The sequence below is a fragment of the Pygocentrus nattereri genome, chromosome 25, assembly GCF_015220715.1.
Source record: "Pygocentrus nattereri isolate fPygNat1 chromosome 25, fPygNat1.pri, whole genome shotgun sequence".
NCBI lineage: Eukaryota > Metazoa > Chordata > Actinopteri > Characiformes > Serrasalmidae > Pygocentrus > Pygocentrus nattereri.
The window spans coordinates 1,275,001-1,290,000 of NC_051235.1; the positions used below are offsets into that span (position 1 = coordinate 1,275,001).

Below are 15,000 nucleotides of genomic sequence, written 5' to 3' on the forward strand. Positions count from 1 at the left end.
GTGTAACTGTGATCTGTGTAACTGATCTGTGTAACTGATCTGTGTAACTGATCTGTGTAACTCTGATCTGTGTAACTGATCTGTTTAACTGATCTGTGTAACTGTGATCTGTGTAACTGATCTGTGTAACTGTGATCTGTGTAACTGATCTGTGTAACTGATCTGTGTAACTGATCTGTGTAACTGTGATCTGTGTAACTGATCTGTGTAACTGATCTGTGTAACTGATCTGTGTAACTGTGATCTGTGTAACTGATCTGTGTAACTGTGATCTGTTTAACTGATCTGTGTAACTGATCTGTTTAACTGATCTGTGTAACTGTGATCTGTGTAACTGATCTGTGTAACTGATCTGTTTAACTGATCTGTGTAACTGTGATCTGTGTAACTGATCTGTGTAACTGATCTGTGTAACTGTGATCTGTTTAACTGATCTGTGTAACTGTGATCTGTTTAACTGATCTGTGTAACTGTGATCTGTGTAACTGATCTGTGTAACTGATCTGTGTAACTGATCTGTGTAACTGATCTGTGTAACTGTGATCTGTGTAACTGATCTGTGTAACTGTGATCTGTGTAACTGATCTGTGTAACTGATCTGTGTAACTGTGATTTGTGTAACTGATCTGTGTAACTGATCTGTGTAACTGATCTGTGTAACTGTGATCTGTGTAACTGATCTGTGTAACTGATCTGTTTAACTGATCTGTGTAACTGTGATCTGTGTAACTGATCTGTGTAACTGTGATCTGTTTAACTGATCTGTGTAACTGATCTGTTTAACTGATCTGTGTAACTGTGATCTGTGTAACTGATCTGTGTAACTGATCTGTTTAACTGATCTGTGTAACTGTGATCTGTGTAACTGATCTGTGTAACTGATCTGTGTAACTGTGATCTGTTTAACTGATCTGTGTAACTGTGATCTGTTTAACTGATCTGTGTAACTGTGATCTGTGTAACTGATCTGTGTGATCTGTGTAACTGTGATCTGTTTAACTGATCTGTGTAACTGATCTGTTTAACTGATCTGTGTAACTGTGATCTGTGTAACTGATCTGTGTAACTGTGATCTGTGTAACTGATCTGTGTAACTGTGATCTGTGTAACTGATCTGTGTAACTGATCTGTTTAACTGATCTGTGTAACTGTGATCTGTGTAACTGATCTGTGTAACTGTGATCTGTGTAACTGATCTGTGTAACTGTGATCTGTGTAACTGTGATCTGTGTAACTGATCTGTGTAACTGATCTGTTTAACTGATCTGTGTAACTGTGATCTGTGTAACTGATCTGTGTAACTGATCTGTTTAACTGATCTGTGTAACTGATCTGTTTAACTGATCTGTGTAACTGATCTGTGTAACTGATCTGTGTAACTGATCTGTTTAACTGATCTGTGTAACTGTGATCTGTGTAACTGATCTGTGTAACTGATCTGTGTAACTGATCTGTGTAACTGTGATCTGTGTAACTGATCTGTGTAACTGTGATCTGTGTAACTGTGATCTGTGTAACTGTGATCTGTGTAACTGATCTGTGTAACTGATCTGTGTAACTGATCTGTTTAACTGATCTGTGTAACTGATCTGTGTAACTGATCTGTTTAACTGATCTGTGTAACTGTGATCTGTGTAACTGATCTGTGTAACTGATCTGTGTAACTGATCTGTGTAACTGTGATCTGTGTAACTGATCTGTGTAACTGATCTGTGTAACTGATCTGTTTAACTGATCTGTGTAACTGATCTGTTTAACTGTGATCTGTGTAACTGATCTGTGTAACTGTGATCTGTGTAACTGATCTGTTTAACTGATCTGTGTAACTGATCTGTGTAACTGTGATCTGTGTAACTGATCTGTGTAACTGATCTGTGTAACTGTGATCTGTGTAACTGATCTGTGTAACTGTGATCTGTGTAACTGATCTGTGTAACTGTGATCTGTGTAACTGATCTGTGTAACTGATCTGTGTAACTGATCTGTTTAACTGATCTGTGTAACTGATCTGTGTAACTGTGATCTGTGTAACTGATCTGTGTAACTGTGATCTGTTTAACTGATCTGTGTAACTGATCTGTGTAACTGATCTGTGTAACTGTGATCTGTGTAACTGATCTGTGTAACTGTGATCTGTGTAACTGATCTGTGTAACTGATCTGTTTAACTGATCTGTGTAACTGTGATCTGTGTAACTGATCTGTGTAACTGATCTGTGTAACTGTGATCTGTGTAACTGATCTGTGTAACTGATCTGTGTAACTGTGATCTGTTTAACTGATCTGTGTAACTATGATCTGTGTAACTGATCTGTGTAACTGTGATCTGTGTAACTGTGATCTGTGTAACTGTGATCTGTTTAACTGATCTGTGTAACTGATCTGTTTAACTGATCTGTGTAACTGTGATCTGTGTAACTGATCTGTGTAACTGTGATCTGTTTAACTGATCTGTGTAACTGATCTGTTTAACTGATCTGTTTAACTGATCTGTGTAACTGTGATCTGTGTAACTGATCTGTGTAACTGATCTGTGTAACTGTGATCTGTGTAACTGTGATCTGTGTAACTGATCTGTGTAACTGTGATCTGTTTAACTGATCTGTGTAACTGATCTGTTTAACTGATCTGTGTAACTGATCTGTTTAACTGATCTGTGTAACTGTGATCTGTGTAACTGATCTGTGTAACTGATCTGTGTAACTGATCTGTGTAACTGTGATCTGTGTAACTGATCTGTGTAACTGATCTGTTTAACTGATCTGTGTAACTGATCTGTTTAACTGTGATCTGTGTAACTGATCTGTGTAACTGTGATCTGTGTAACTGATCTGTGTAACTGTGATCTGTGTAACTGATCTGTTTAACTGATCTGTGTAACTGATCTGTGTAACTGTGATCTGTGTAACTGATCTGTGTAACTGATCTGTGTAACTGATCTGTGTAACTGTGATCTGTGTAACTGATCTGTGTAACTGTGATCTGTGTAACTGATCTGTGTAACTGTGATCTGTGTAACTGATCTGTGTAACTGATCTGTGTAACTGTGATCTGTGTAACTGATCTGTGTAACTGATCTGTTTAACTGATCTGTGTAACTGTGATCTGTGTAACTGATCTGTGTAACTGATCTGTGTAACTGATCTGTTTAACTGTGATCTGTGTAACTGATCTGTGTAACTGTGATCTGTGTAACTGATCTTTGTAACTGTGATCTTTGTAACTGATCTGTGTAACTGATCTGTTTAACTGATCTGTGTAACTGATCTGTGTAACTGTGATCTGTGTAACTGATCTGTGTAACTGTGATCTGTGTAACTGATCTGTGTAACTGATCTGTGTAACTGATCTGTGTAACTGATCTGTGTAACTGATCTGTTTAACTGATCTGTGTAACTGATCTGTGTAACTGTGATCTGTGTAACTGATCTGTGTAACTGTGATCTGTTTAACTGATCTGTGTAACTGTGATCTGTGTAACTGATCTGTTTAACTGATCTGTGTAACTGTGATCTGTGTAACTGATCTGTGTAACTGTGATCTGTGTAACTGATCTGTGTAACTGATCTGTTTAACTGATCTGTGTAACTGTGATCTGTGTAACTGATCTGTGTAACTGATCTGTGTAACTGATCTGTGTAACTGTGATCTGTGTAACTGATCTGTGTAACTGATCTGTGTAACTGTGATCTGTGTAACTGATCTGTGTAACTGTGATCTGTTTAACTGATCTGTGTAACTGTGATCTGTGTAACTTATCTGTGTAACTGATCTGTGTAACTGTGATCTGTTTAACTGATCTGTGTAACTGTGATCTGTGTAACTGATCTGTGTAACTGATCTGTGTAACTGTGATCTGTTTAACTGATCTGTGTAACTGTGATCTGTGTAACTGATCTGTGTAACTGTGATCTGTGTAACTGATCTGTGTAACTGATCTGTGTAACTGTGATCTGTTTAACTGATCTGTGTAACTGATCTGTTTAACTGATCTGTGTAACTGTGATCTGTGTAACTGTGATCTGTTTAACTGTGATCTGTGTAACTGATCTGTGTAACTGTGATCTGTTTAACTGATCTGTGTAACTGTGATCTGTGTAACTGATCTGTTTAACTGATCTGTGTAACTGATCTGTGTAACTGTGATCTGTGTAACTGTGATCTGTGTAACTGTGATCTGTTTAACTGATCTGTGTAACTGATCTGTTTAACTGATCTGTGTAACTGATCTGTGTAACTGATCTGTTTAACTGATCTGTGTAACTGATCTGTTTAACTGATCTGTGTAACTGTGATCTGTGTAACTGATCTGTTTAACTGATCTGTGTAACTGTGATCTGTGTAACTGATCTGTGTAACTGATCTGTGTAACTGTGATCTGTGTAACTGTGATCTGTGTAACTGATCTGTGTAACTGATCTGTTTAACTGATCTGTGTAACTGTGATTGATCTGTGTATGATCTGTGTAACTGATCTGTGTAAACTGTGATCTGTGTAACTGATCTGTGTAACTGTGATCTGTGTAACTGATCTGTGTAACTGATCTGTGTAACCTGATCTGTGTAACTGTGATCTGTGGTAACTGATCTGTGTAACTGTGATCTGTTTAACTGATCTGTGTAACTGTGATCTGTTTAACTGATCTGTGTAACGTGATCTGTGTTAACTGATCTGTGTAACTGTGATCTGTTAACTGATCTGTGTAACTGATCTGTTTAACTGATCTGTGTAACTGTGATCTGTGTAACTGATCTGTGTAACTGTGATCTGTTTAACTGATCTGTGTAACTGATCTGTTTAACTGATCTGTGTAACTGATCTGTGTAACTGATCTGTGTAACTGTGATCTGTGTAACTGATCTGTGTAACTGATCTGTGTAACTGTATCTGTGTAACTGTGATCTGTGTAACTGATCTGTGTAACTGTGATCTGTTTAACTGATCTGTGTAACTGTGATCTGTGTAACTGATCTGTGTAACTGATCTGTTTAACTGATCTGTGTAACTGTGATCTGTGTAACTGATCTGTGTAACTGATCTGTGTAAACTGTGATCTGGGTAACTGTGATCTGTGTAACTGATCTGTGTAACTGTGATCTGTTTAACTGATCTGTGTAACTGATCTGTTTAACTGATCTGTGTAACTGATCTGTTTAACTGATCTGTGTAGCTGTGATCTGTGTAACTGATCTGTGTAACTGATCGGTGTAACTGTGATCTGTGTAACTGTGATCTGTGTAACTGATCTGTGTAACTGTGATCTGTTTAACTGATCTGTGTAACTGTGATCTGTGTAACTGATCTGTGTAACTGATCTGTGTAACTGATCTGTTTAACTGATCTGTGTAACTGTGATCTGTGTAACTGATCTGTGTAACTGATCTGTTTAACTGATCTGTGTAACTGTGATCTGTGTAACTGATCTGTGTAACTGATCTGTGTAACTGTGATCTGTGTAACTGATCTGTGTAACTGATCTGTGTAACTGTGATCTGTTTAACTGATCTGTGTAACTGTGATCTGTGTAACTGATCTGTGTAACTGATCTGTGTAACTGTGATCTGTGTAACTGTGATCTGTGTAACTGATCTGTTTAACTGATCTGTTTAACTGATCTGTGTAACTGATCTGTTTAACTGATCTGTGTAACTGTGATCTGTGTAACTGATCTGTGTAACTGATCTGTGTAACTGTGATCTGTGTAACTGTGATCTGTGTAACTGATCTGTGTAACTGTGATCTGTTTAACTGATCTGTGTAACTGTGATCTGTGTAACTGATCTGTGTAACTGTGATCTGTGTAACTGTGATCTGTGTAACTGTGATCTGTTTAACTGATCTGTGTAACTGATCTGTTTAACTGATCTGTGTAACTGTGATCTGTGTAACTGATCTGTGTAACTGTGATCTGTTTAACTGATCTGTGTAACTGATCTGTTTAACTGATCTGTGTAACTGATCTGTTTAACTGATCTGTGTAACTGTGATCTGTGTAACTGATCTGTGTAACTGATCTGTGTAACTGTGATCTGTGTAACTGTGATCTGTGTAACTGATCTGTGTAACTGTGATCTGTTTAACTGATCTGTGTAACTGATCTGTTTAACTGATCTGTGTAACTGATCTGTTTAACTGATCTGTGTAACTGTGATCTGTGTAACTGATCGGTGTAACTGATCGGTGTAACTGTGATCTGTGTAACTGTGATCTGTGTAACTGATCTGTGTAACTGATCTGTTTAACTGATCTGTGTAACTGTGATCTGTGTAACTGATCTGTGTAACTGATCTGTGTAACTGATCTGTTTAACTGATCTGTGTAACTGTGATCTGTGTAACTGATCTGTGTAACTGATCTGTTTAACTGATCTGTGTAACTGTGATCTGTGTAACTGATCTGTGTAACTGATCTGTGTAACTGTGATCTGTGTAACTGATCTGTGTAACTGATCTGTGTAACTGTGATCTGTTTAACTGATCTGTGTAACTGTGATCTGTGTAACTGATCTGTGTAACTGATCTGTGTAACTGTGATCTGTGTAACTGTGATCTGTGTAACTGATCTGTTTAACTGATCTGTGTAACCGATCTGTGTAACTGATCTGTGTAACTGATCTGTGTAACTGTGATCTGTGTAACTGATCTGTGTAACTGATCTGTGTAACTGTGATCTGTTTAACTGATCTGTGTAACTGTGATCTGTGTAACTGATCTGTGTAACTGATCTGTGTAACTGATCTGTGTAACTGTGATCTGTGTAACTGTGATCTGTGTAACTGATCTGTGTAACTGATCTGTTTAACTGATCTGTGTAACTGTGATCTGTGTAACTGATCTGTGTAACTGATCTGTGTAACTGATCTGTGTAACTGATCTGTTTAACTGATCTGTGTAACTGTGATCTGTGTAACTGATCTGTGTAACTGATCTGTGTAACTGATCTGTGTAACTGTGATCTGTGTAACTGATCTGTGTAACTGTGATCTGTGTAACTGATCTGTGTAACTGTGATCTGTGTAACTGATCTGTGTAACTGATCTGTGTAACTGTGATCTGTGTAACTGATCTGTGTAACTGATCTGTTTAACTGATCTGTGTAACTGTGATCTGTGTAACTGATCTGTGTAACTGATCTGTGTAACTGATCTGTTTAACTGTGATCTGTGTAACTGATCTGTGTAACTGTGATCTGTGTAACTGATCTTTGTAACTGTGATCTGTGTAACTGATCTGTGTAACTGATCTGTTTAACTGATCTGTGTAACTGATCTGTGTAACTGTGATCTGTGTAACTGATCTGTGTAACTGTGATCTGTGTAACTGTGATCTGTGTAACTGATCTGTGTAACTGATCTGTGTAACTGATCTGTTTAACTGATCTGTGTAACTGATCTGTGTAACTGTGATCTGTGTAACTGATCTGTGTAACTGTGATCTGTTTAACTGATCTGTGTAACTGTGATCTGTGTAACTGATCTGTTTAACTGATCTGTTTAACTGATCTGTGTAACTGTGATCTGTGTAACTGATCTGTGTAACTGTGATCTGTGTAACTGATCTGTGTAACTGATCTGTTTAACTGATCTGTGTAACTGTGATCTGTGTAACTGATCTGTGTAACTGATCTGTGTAACTGATCTGTGTAACTGTGATCTGTGTAACTGATCTGTGTAACTGTGATCTGTGTAACTGATCTGTGTAACTGTGATCTGTTTAACTGATCTGTGTAACTGTGATCTGTGTAACTTATCTGTGTAACTGATCTGTGTAACTGTGATCTGTTTAACTGATCTGTGTAACTGTGATCTGTGTAACTGATCTGTGTAACTGATCTGTGTAACTGTGATCTGTTTAACTGATCTGTGTAACTGTGATCTGTGTAACTGATCTGTGTAACTGTGATCTGTGTAACTGATCTGTGTAACTGATCTGTGTAACTGTGATCTGTTTAACTGATCTGTGTAACTGATCTGTTTAACTGATCTGTGTAACTGTGATCTGTGTAACTGTGATCTGTTTAACTGTGATCTGTGTAACTGATCTGTGTAACTGTGATCTGTTTAACTGATCTGTGTAACTGTGATCTGTGTAACTGATCTGTGTAACTGTGATCTGTGTAACTGATCTGTGTAACTGATCTGTGTAACTGTGATCTGTGTAACTGTGATCTGTGTAACTGTGATCTGTTTAACTGATCTGTGTAACTGATCTGTTTAACTGATCTGTGTAACTGATCTGTGTAACTGATCTGTTTAACTGATCTGTGTAACTGATCTGTTTAACTGATCTGTGTAACTGTGATCTGTGTAACTGATCTGTTTAACTGATCTGTGTAACTGTGATCTGTGTAACTGATCTGTGTAACTGATCTGTGTAACTGTGATCTGTGTAACTGTGATCTGTGTAACTGATCTGTGTAACTGATCTGTTTAACTGATCTGTGTAACTGTGATCTGTGTAACTGATCTGTGTAACTGATCTGTTTAACTGATCTGTGTGATCTGTGTAACTGATCTGTTTAACTGATCTGTGTAACTGTGATCTGTGTAACTGATCTGTGTAACTGTGATCTGTGTAACTGATCTGTGTAACTGATCTGTTTAACTGATCTGTGTAACTGTGATCTGTGTAACTGATCTGTGTAACTGATCTGTGTAACTGTGATCTGTTTAACTGATCTGTGTAACTGTGATCTGTGTAACTGATCTGTGTAACTGATCTGTGTAACTGTGATCTGTGTAACTGTGATCTGTGTAACTGATCTGTGTAACTGATCTGTTTAACTGATCTGTGTAACTGTGATCTGTGTAACTGATCTGTGTAACTGATCTGTTAAACTGATCTGTGTAACTGATCTGTGTAACTGATCTGTTTAACTGATCTGTGTAACTGTGATCTGTGTAACTGATCTGTGTAACTGATCTGTGTAACTGTGATCTGTGTAACTGATCTGTTTAACTGATCTGTGTAACTGTGATCTGTGTAACTGATCTGTGTAACTGATCTGTGTAACTGATCTGTTTAACTGTGATCTGTGTAACTGATCTGTGTAACTGTGATCTGTGTAACTGATCTGTGTAACTGTGATCTGTGTAACTGATCTGTGTAACTGTGATCTGTGTAACTGATCTGTGTAACTGATCTGTGTAACTGATCTGTGTAACTGTGATCTGTGTAACTGTGATCTGTTTAACTGTGATCTGTGTAACTGATCTGTGTAACTGATCTGTGTAACTGTGATCTGTGTAACTGTGATCTGTGGAACTGTGATCTGTGTAACTGATCTGTGTGATCTGTGTAACTGTGATCTGTGGAACTGTGATCTGTGGAACTGTGATCTGTGTAACTGATCTGTGTGATCTGTGTAACTGTGATCTGTGTAACTGATCTGTGTAACTGATCTGTTTAACTGATCTGTGTAACTGATCTGTTTAACTGATCTGTGTAACTGATCTGTGTAACTGTGATCTGTTTAACTGTGATCTGTTTAACTGTGATCTGTGTAACTGATCTGTGTAACTGATCTGTGTAACTGTGATCTGTGTAACTGTGATCTGTATAACTGCGATCTGTGTAACTGATCTGTGTAACTGTGATCTGTGTAACTGTGATCTGTGTAACTGTGATCTGTTTAACTGTGATCTGTGTAACTGATCTGTGTGATCTGTGTAACTGCGATCTGTGTAACTGATCTGTGTGATCTGTGTAACTGCGATCTGTGTAACTGTGATCTGTGGAACTGTGATCTGTGGAACTGTGATCTGTGTAACTGATCTGTGTGATCTGTGTAACTGATCTGTGTGATCTGTGTAACTGTGATCTGTGTAACTGTGATCTGTGGAACTGTGATCTGTGGAACTGTGATCTGTGGAACTGATCTGTGTGATCTGTATAACTGTGATCTGTGTAACTGTGATCTGTGTAACTGTGATCTGTGTAACTGTGATCTGTGTAACTGTGATCTGTGGAACTGTGATCTGTGTAACTGATCTGTGTGATCTGTGTAACTGATCTGTGTGATCTGTGTAACTGTGATCTGTGGAACTGTGATCTGTGGAACTGATCTGTGTGATCTGTGTAACTGTGATCTGTGTGATCTGTATAACTGTGATCTGTGTAACTGATCTGTGTAACTGTGATCTGTGTAACTGTGATCTGTGGAACTGTGATCTGTGTAACTGTGATCTGTGGAACTGTGATCTGTGTAACTGATCTGTGTGATCTGTGTAACTGATCTGTGTGATCTGTGTAACTGTGATCTGTGGAACTGTGATCTGTGGAACTGATCTGTGTGATCTGTGTAACTGTGATCTGTGTGATCTGTATAACTGTGATCTGTGTAACTGTGATCTGTGGAACTGTGATCTGTGTAACTGATCTGTGTGATCTGTGTAACTGATCTGTGTGATCTGTGTAACTGTGATCTGTGTAACTGTGATCTGTGTAACTGTGATCTGTGGAACTGATCTGTGTGATCTGTGTAACTGTGATCTGTGTGATCTGTGTAACTGTGATCTGTGTAACTGTGATCTGTGTGATCTGTGTAACTGATCTGTTTAACTGCGATCTGTGGAACTGTGATCTGTGTAACTGTGATCTGTGTAACTGATCTGTGTAACTGTGATCTGTGTAACTGATCTGTGTAACTGTGATCTGTGGAACTGTGATCTGTGGAACTGTGATCTGTGTGATCTGTGGAACTGTGATCTGTGTAACTGCGATCTGTGTAACTGATCTGTGTGATCTGTGTAACTGTGATCTGTGTAACTGCGATCTGTGTAACTGCGATCTGCGTAACTGATCTGTGTGATCTGTGTAACTGTGAGCTGTTTAACTGTGATCTGTTTAACTGTGATCTGTGTAACTGATCTGTTTAACTGATCTGTGTAACTGTGATCTGTGTAACTGATCTGTGTAACTGATCTGTGTAACTGATCTGTTTAACTGATCTGTGTAACTGTGATCTGTGTAACTGATCTGTGTAACTGATCTGTTTAACTGATCTGTGTAACTGTGATCTGTGTAACTGATCTGTGTAACTGATCTGTGTAACTGTGATCTGTGTAACTGATCTGTGTAACTGATCTGTTTAACTGATCTGTGTAACTGTGATCTGTGTAACTGATCTGTGTAACTGATCTGTGTAACTGTGATCTGTTTAACTGATCTGTGTAACTGTGATCTGTGTAACTGATCTGTGTAACTGATCTGTGTAACTGATCTGTGTAACTGTGATCTGTGTAACTGTGATCTGTGTAACTGATCTGTGTAACTGATCTGTTTAACTGATCTGTGTAACTGTGATCTGTGTAACTGATCTGTGTAACTGATCTGTGTAACTGATCTGTGTAACTGATCTGTTTAACTGATCTGTGTAACTGTGATCTGTGTAACTGATCTGTGTAACTGATCTGTGTAACTGATCTGTGTAACTGTGATCTGTGTAACTGATCTGTGTAACTGTGATCTGTGTAACTGATCTGTGTAACTGTGATCTGTGTAACTGATCTGTGTAACTGATCTGTGTAACTGTGATCTGTGTAACTGATCTGTGTAACTGATCTGTTTAACTGATCTGTGTAACTGTGATCTGTGTAACTGATCTGTGTAACTGATCTGTGTAACTGATCTGTTTAACTGTGATCTGTGTAACTGATCTGTGTAACTGTGATCTGTGTAACTGATCTTTGTAACTGTGATCTGTGTAACTGATCTGTGTAACTGATCTGTTTAACTGATCTGTGTAACTGATCTGTGTAACTGTGATCTGTGTAACTGATCTGTGTAACTGTGATCTGTGTAACTGATCTGTGTAACTGATCTGTGTAACTGATCTGTGTAACTGATCTGTGTAACTGATCTGTTTAACTGATCTGTGTAACTGATCTGTGTAACTGCGATCTGCGTAACTGATCTGTGTGATCTGTGTAACTGTGAGCTGTTTAACTGTGATCTGTTTAACTGTGATCTGTGTAACTGATCTGTTTAACTGATCTGTGTAACTGTGATCTGTGTAACTGATCTGTGTAACTGATCTGTGTAACTGTGATCTGTGTAACTGATCTGTGTAACTGATCTGTGTAACTGTGATCTGTTTAACTGATCTGTGTAACTGTGATCTGTGTAACTGATCTGTGTAACTGTGATCTGTGTAACTGTGATCTGTGTAACTGTGATCTGTTTAACTGATCTGTGTAACTGATCTGTTTAACTGATCTGTGTAACTGTGATCTGTGTAACTGATCTGTGTAACTGTGATCTGTTTAACTGATCTGTGTAACTGATCTGTTTAACTGATCTGTGTAACTGATCTGTTTAACTGATCTGTGTAACTGTGATCTGTGTAACTGATCTGTGTAACTGATCGGTGTAACTGTGATCTGTGTAACTGTGATCTGTGTAACTGATCTGTGTAACTGATCTGTTTAACTGATCTGTGTAACTGTGATCTGTGTAACTGATCTGTGTAACTGATCTGTGTAACTGATCTGTTTAACTGATCTGTGTAACTGTGATCTGTGTAACTGATCTGTGTAACTGATCTGTTTAACTGATCTGTGTAACTGTGATCTGTGTAACTGATCTGTGTAACTGATCTGTGTAACTGTGATCTGTGTAACTGATCTGTGTAACTGATCTGTGTAACTGTGATCTGTTTAACTGATCTGTGTAACTGTGATCTGTGTAACTGATCTGTGTAACTGATCTGTGTAACTGTGATCTGTGTAACTGTGATCTGTGTAACTGATCTGTTTAACTGATCTGTGTAACTGTGATCTGTGTAACTGATCTGTGTAACTGATCTGTGTAACTGTGATCTGTTTAACTGATCTGTGTAACTGTGATCTGTGTAACTGATCTGTGTAACTGATCTGTGTAACTGATCTGTGTAACTGTGATCTGTGTAACTGTGATCTGTGTAACTGATCTGTGTAACTGATCTGTTTAACTGATCTGTGTAACTGTGATCTGTGTAACTGATCTGTGTAACTGATCTGTGTAACTGATCTGTGTAACTGATCTGTTTAACTGATCTGTGTAACTGTGATCTGTGTAACTGATCTGTGTAACTGATCTGTGTAACTGATCTGTGTAACTGTGATCTGTGTAACTGATCTGTGTAACTGTGATCTGTGTAACTGATCTGTGTAACTGTGATCTGTGTAACTGATCTGTGTAACTGATCTGTGTAACTGTGATCTGTGTAACTGATCTGTGTAACTGATCTGTTTAACTGATCTGTGTAACTGTGATCTGTGTAACTGATCTGTGTAACTGATCTGTGTAACTGATCTGTTTAACTGTGATCTGTGTAACTGATCTGTGTAACTGTGATCTGTGTAACTGATCTTTGTAACTGTGATCTGTGTAACTGATCTGTGTAACTGATCTGTTTAACTGATCTGTGTAACTGATCTGTGTAACTGTGATCTGTGTAACTGATCTGTGTAACTGTGATCTGTGTAACTGATCTGTGTAACTGTGATCTGTGTAACTGATCTGTGTAACTGATCTGTGTAACTGATCTGTGTAACTGATCTGTGTAACTGATCTGTTTAACTGATCTGTGTAACTGATCTGTGTAACTGTGATCTGTGTAACTGATCTGTGTAACTGTGATCTGTTTAACTGATCTGTGTAACTGTGATCTGTGTAACTGATCTGTTTAACTGATCTGTTTAACTGATCTGTGTAACTGTGATCTGTGTAACTGATCTGTGTAACTGTGATCTGTGTAACTGATCTGTGTAACTGATCTGTTTAACTGATCTGTGTAACTGTGATCTGTGTAACTGATCTGTGTAACTGATCTGTGTAACTGATCTGTGTAACTGTGATCTGTGTAACTGTGATCTGTGTAACTGATCTGTGTAACTGATCTGTGTAACTGTGATCTGTGTAACTGATCTGTGTAACTGTGATCTGTTTAACTGATCTGTGTAACTGTGATCTGTGTAACTTATCTGTGTAACTGATCTGTGTAACTGTGATCTGTTTAACTGATCTGTGTAACTGTGATCTGTGTAACTGATCTGTGTAACTGATCTGTGTAACTGTGATCTGTTTAACTGATCTGTGTAACTGTGATCTGTGTAACTGATCTGTGTAACTGTGATCTGTGTAACTGATCTGTGTAACTGATCTGTGTAACTGTGATCTGTTTAACTGATCTGTGTAACTGATCTGTTTAACTGATCTGTTTAACTGATCTGTGTAACTGTGATCTGTGTAACTGTGATCTGTTTAACTGTGATCTGTGTAACTGATCTGTGTAACTGTGATCTGTTTAACTGATCTGTGTAACTGTGATCTGTGTAACTGATCTGTGTAACTGTGATCTGTGTAACTGATCTGTGTAACTGATCTGTGTAACTGTGATCTGTTTAACTGATCTGTGTAACTGTGATCTGTGTAACTGATCTGTGTAACTGTGATCTGTGTAACTGATCTGTGTAACTGATCTGTGTAACTGTGATCTGTGTAACTGTGATCTGTGTAACTGTGATCTGTTTAACTGATCTGTGTAACTGATCTGTTTAACTGATCTGTGTAACTGATCTGTGTAACTGATCTGTTTAACTGATCTGTGTAACTGATCTGTTTAACTGATCTGTGTAACTGTGATCTGTGTAACTGATCTGTTTAACTGATCTGTGTAACTGTGATCTGTGTAACTGATCTGTGTAACTGATCTGTGTAACTGTGATCTGTGTAACTGTGATCTGTGTAACTGATCTGTGTAACTGATCTGTTTAACTGATCTGTGTAACTGTGATCTGTGTAACTGATCTGTGTAACTGATCTGTTTAACTGATCTGTGTGATCTGTGTAACTGATCTGTTTAACTGATCTGTGTAACTGTGATCTGTGTAACTGATCTGTGTAACTGTGATCTGTGTAACTGATCTGTGTAACTGATCTGTTTAACTGATCTGTGTAACTGTGATCTGTGTAACTGATCTGTGTAACTGATCTGTGTAACTGTGATCTGTTTAACTGA

At 38.1% G+C, this 15,000-nt stretch overlaps 1 protein-coding gene across 2 annotated transcripts in view; it reads right to left on the reverse strand.

Moving 5' to 3' along the window:
- The window catches only part of gtpbp1l (GTP binding protein 1, like), a 42,157-nt gene that overhangs the window by 7,853 nt on the left and 19,304 nt on the right, over positions 1 to 15,000 (reverse strand). The window lies entirely within an intron of this gene.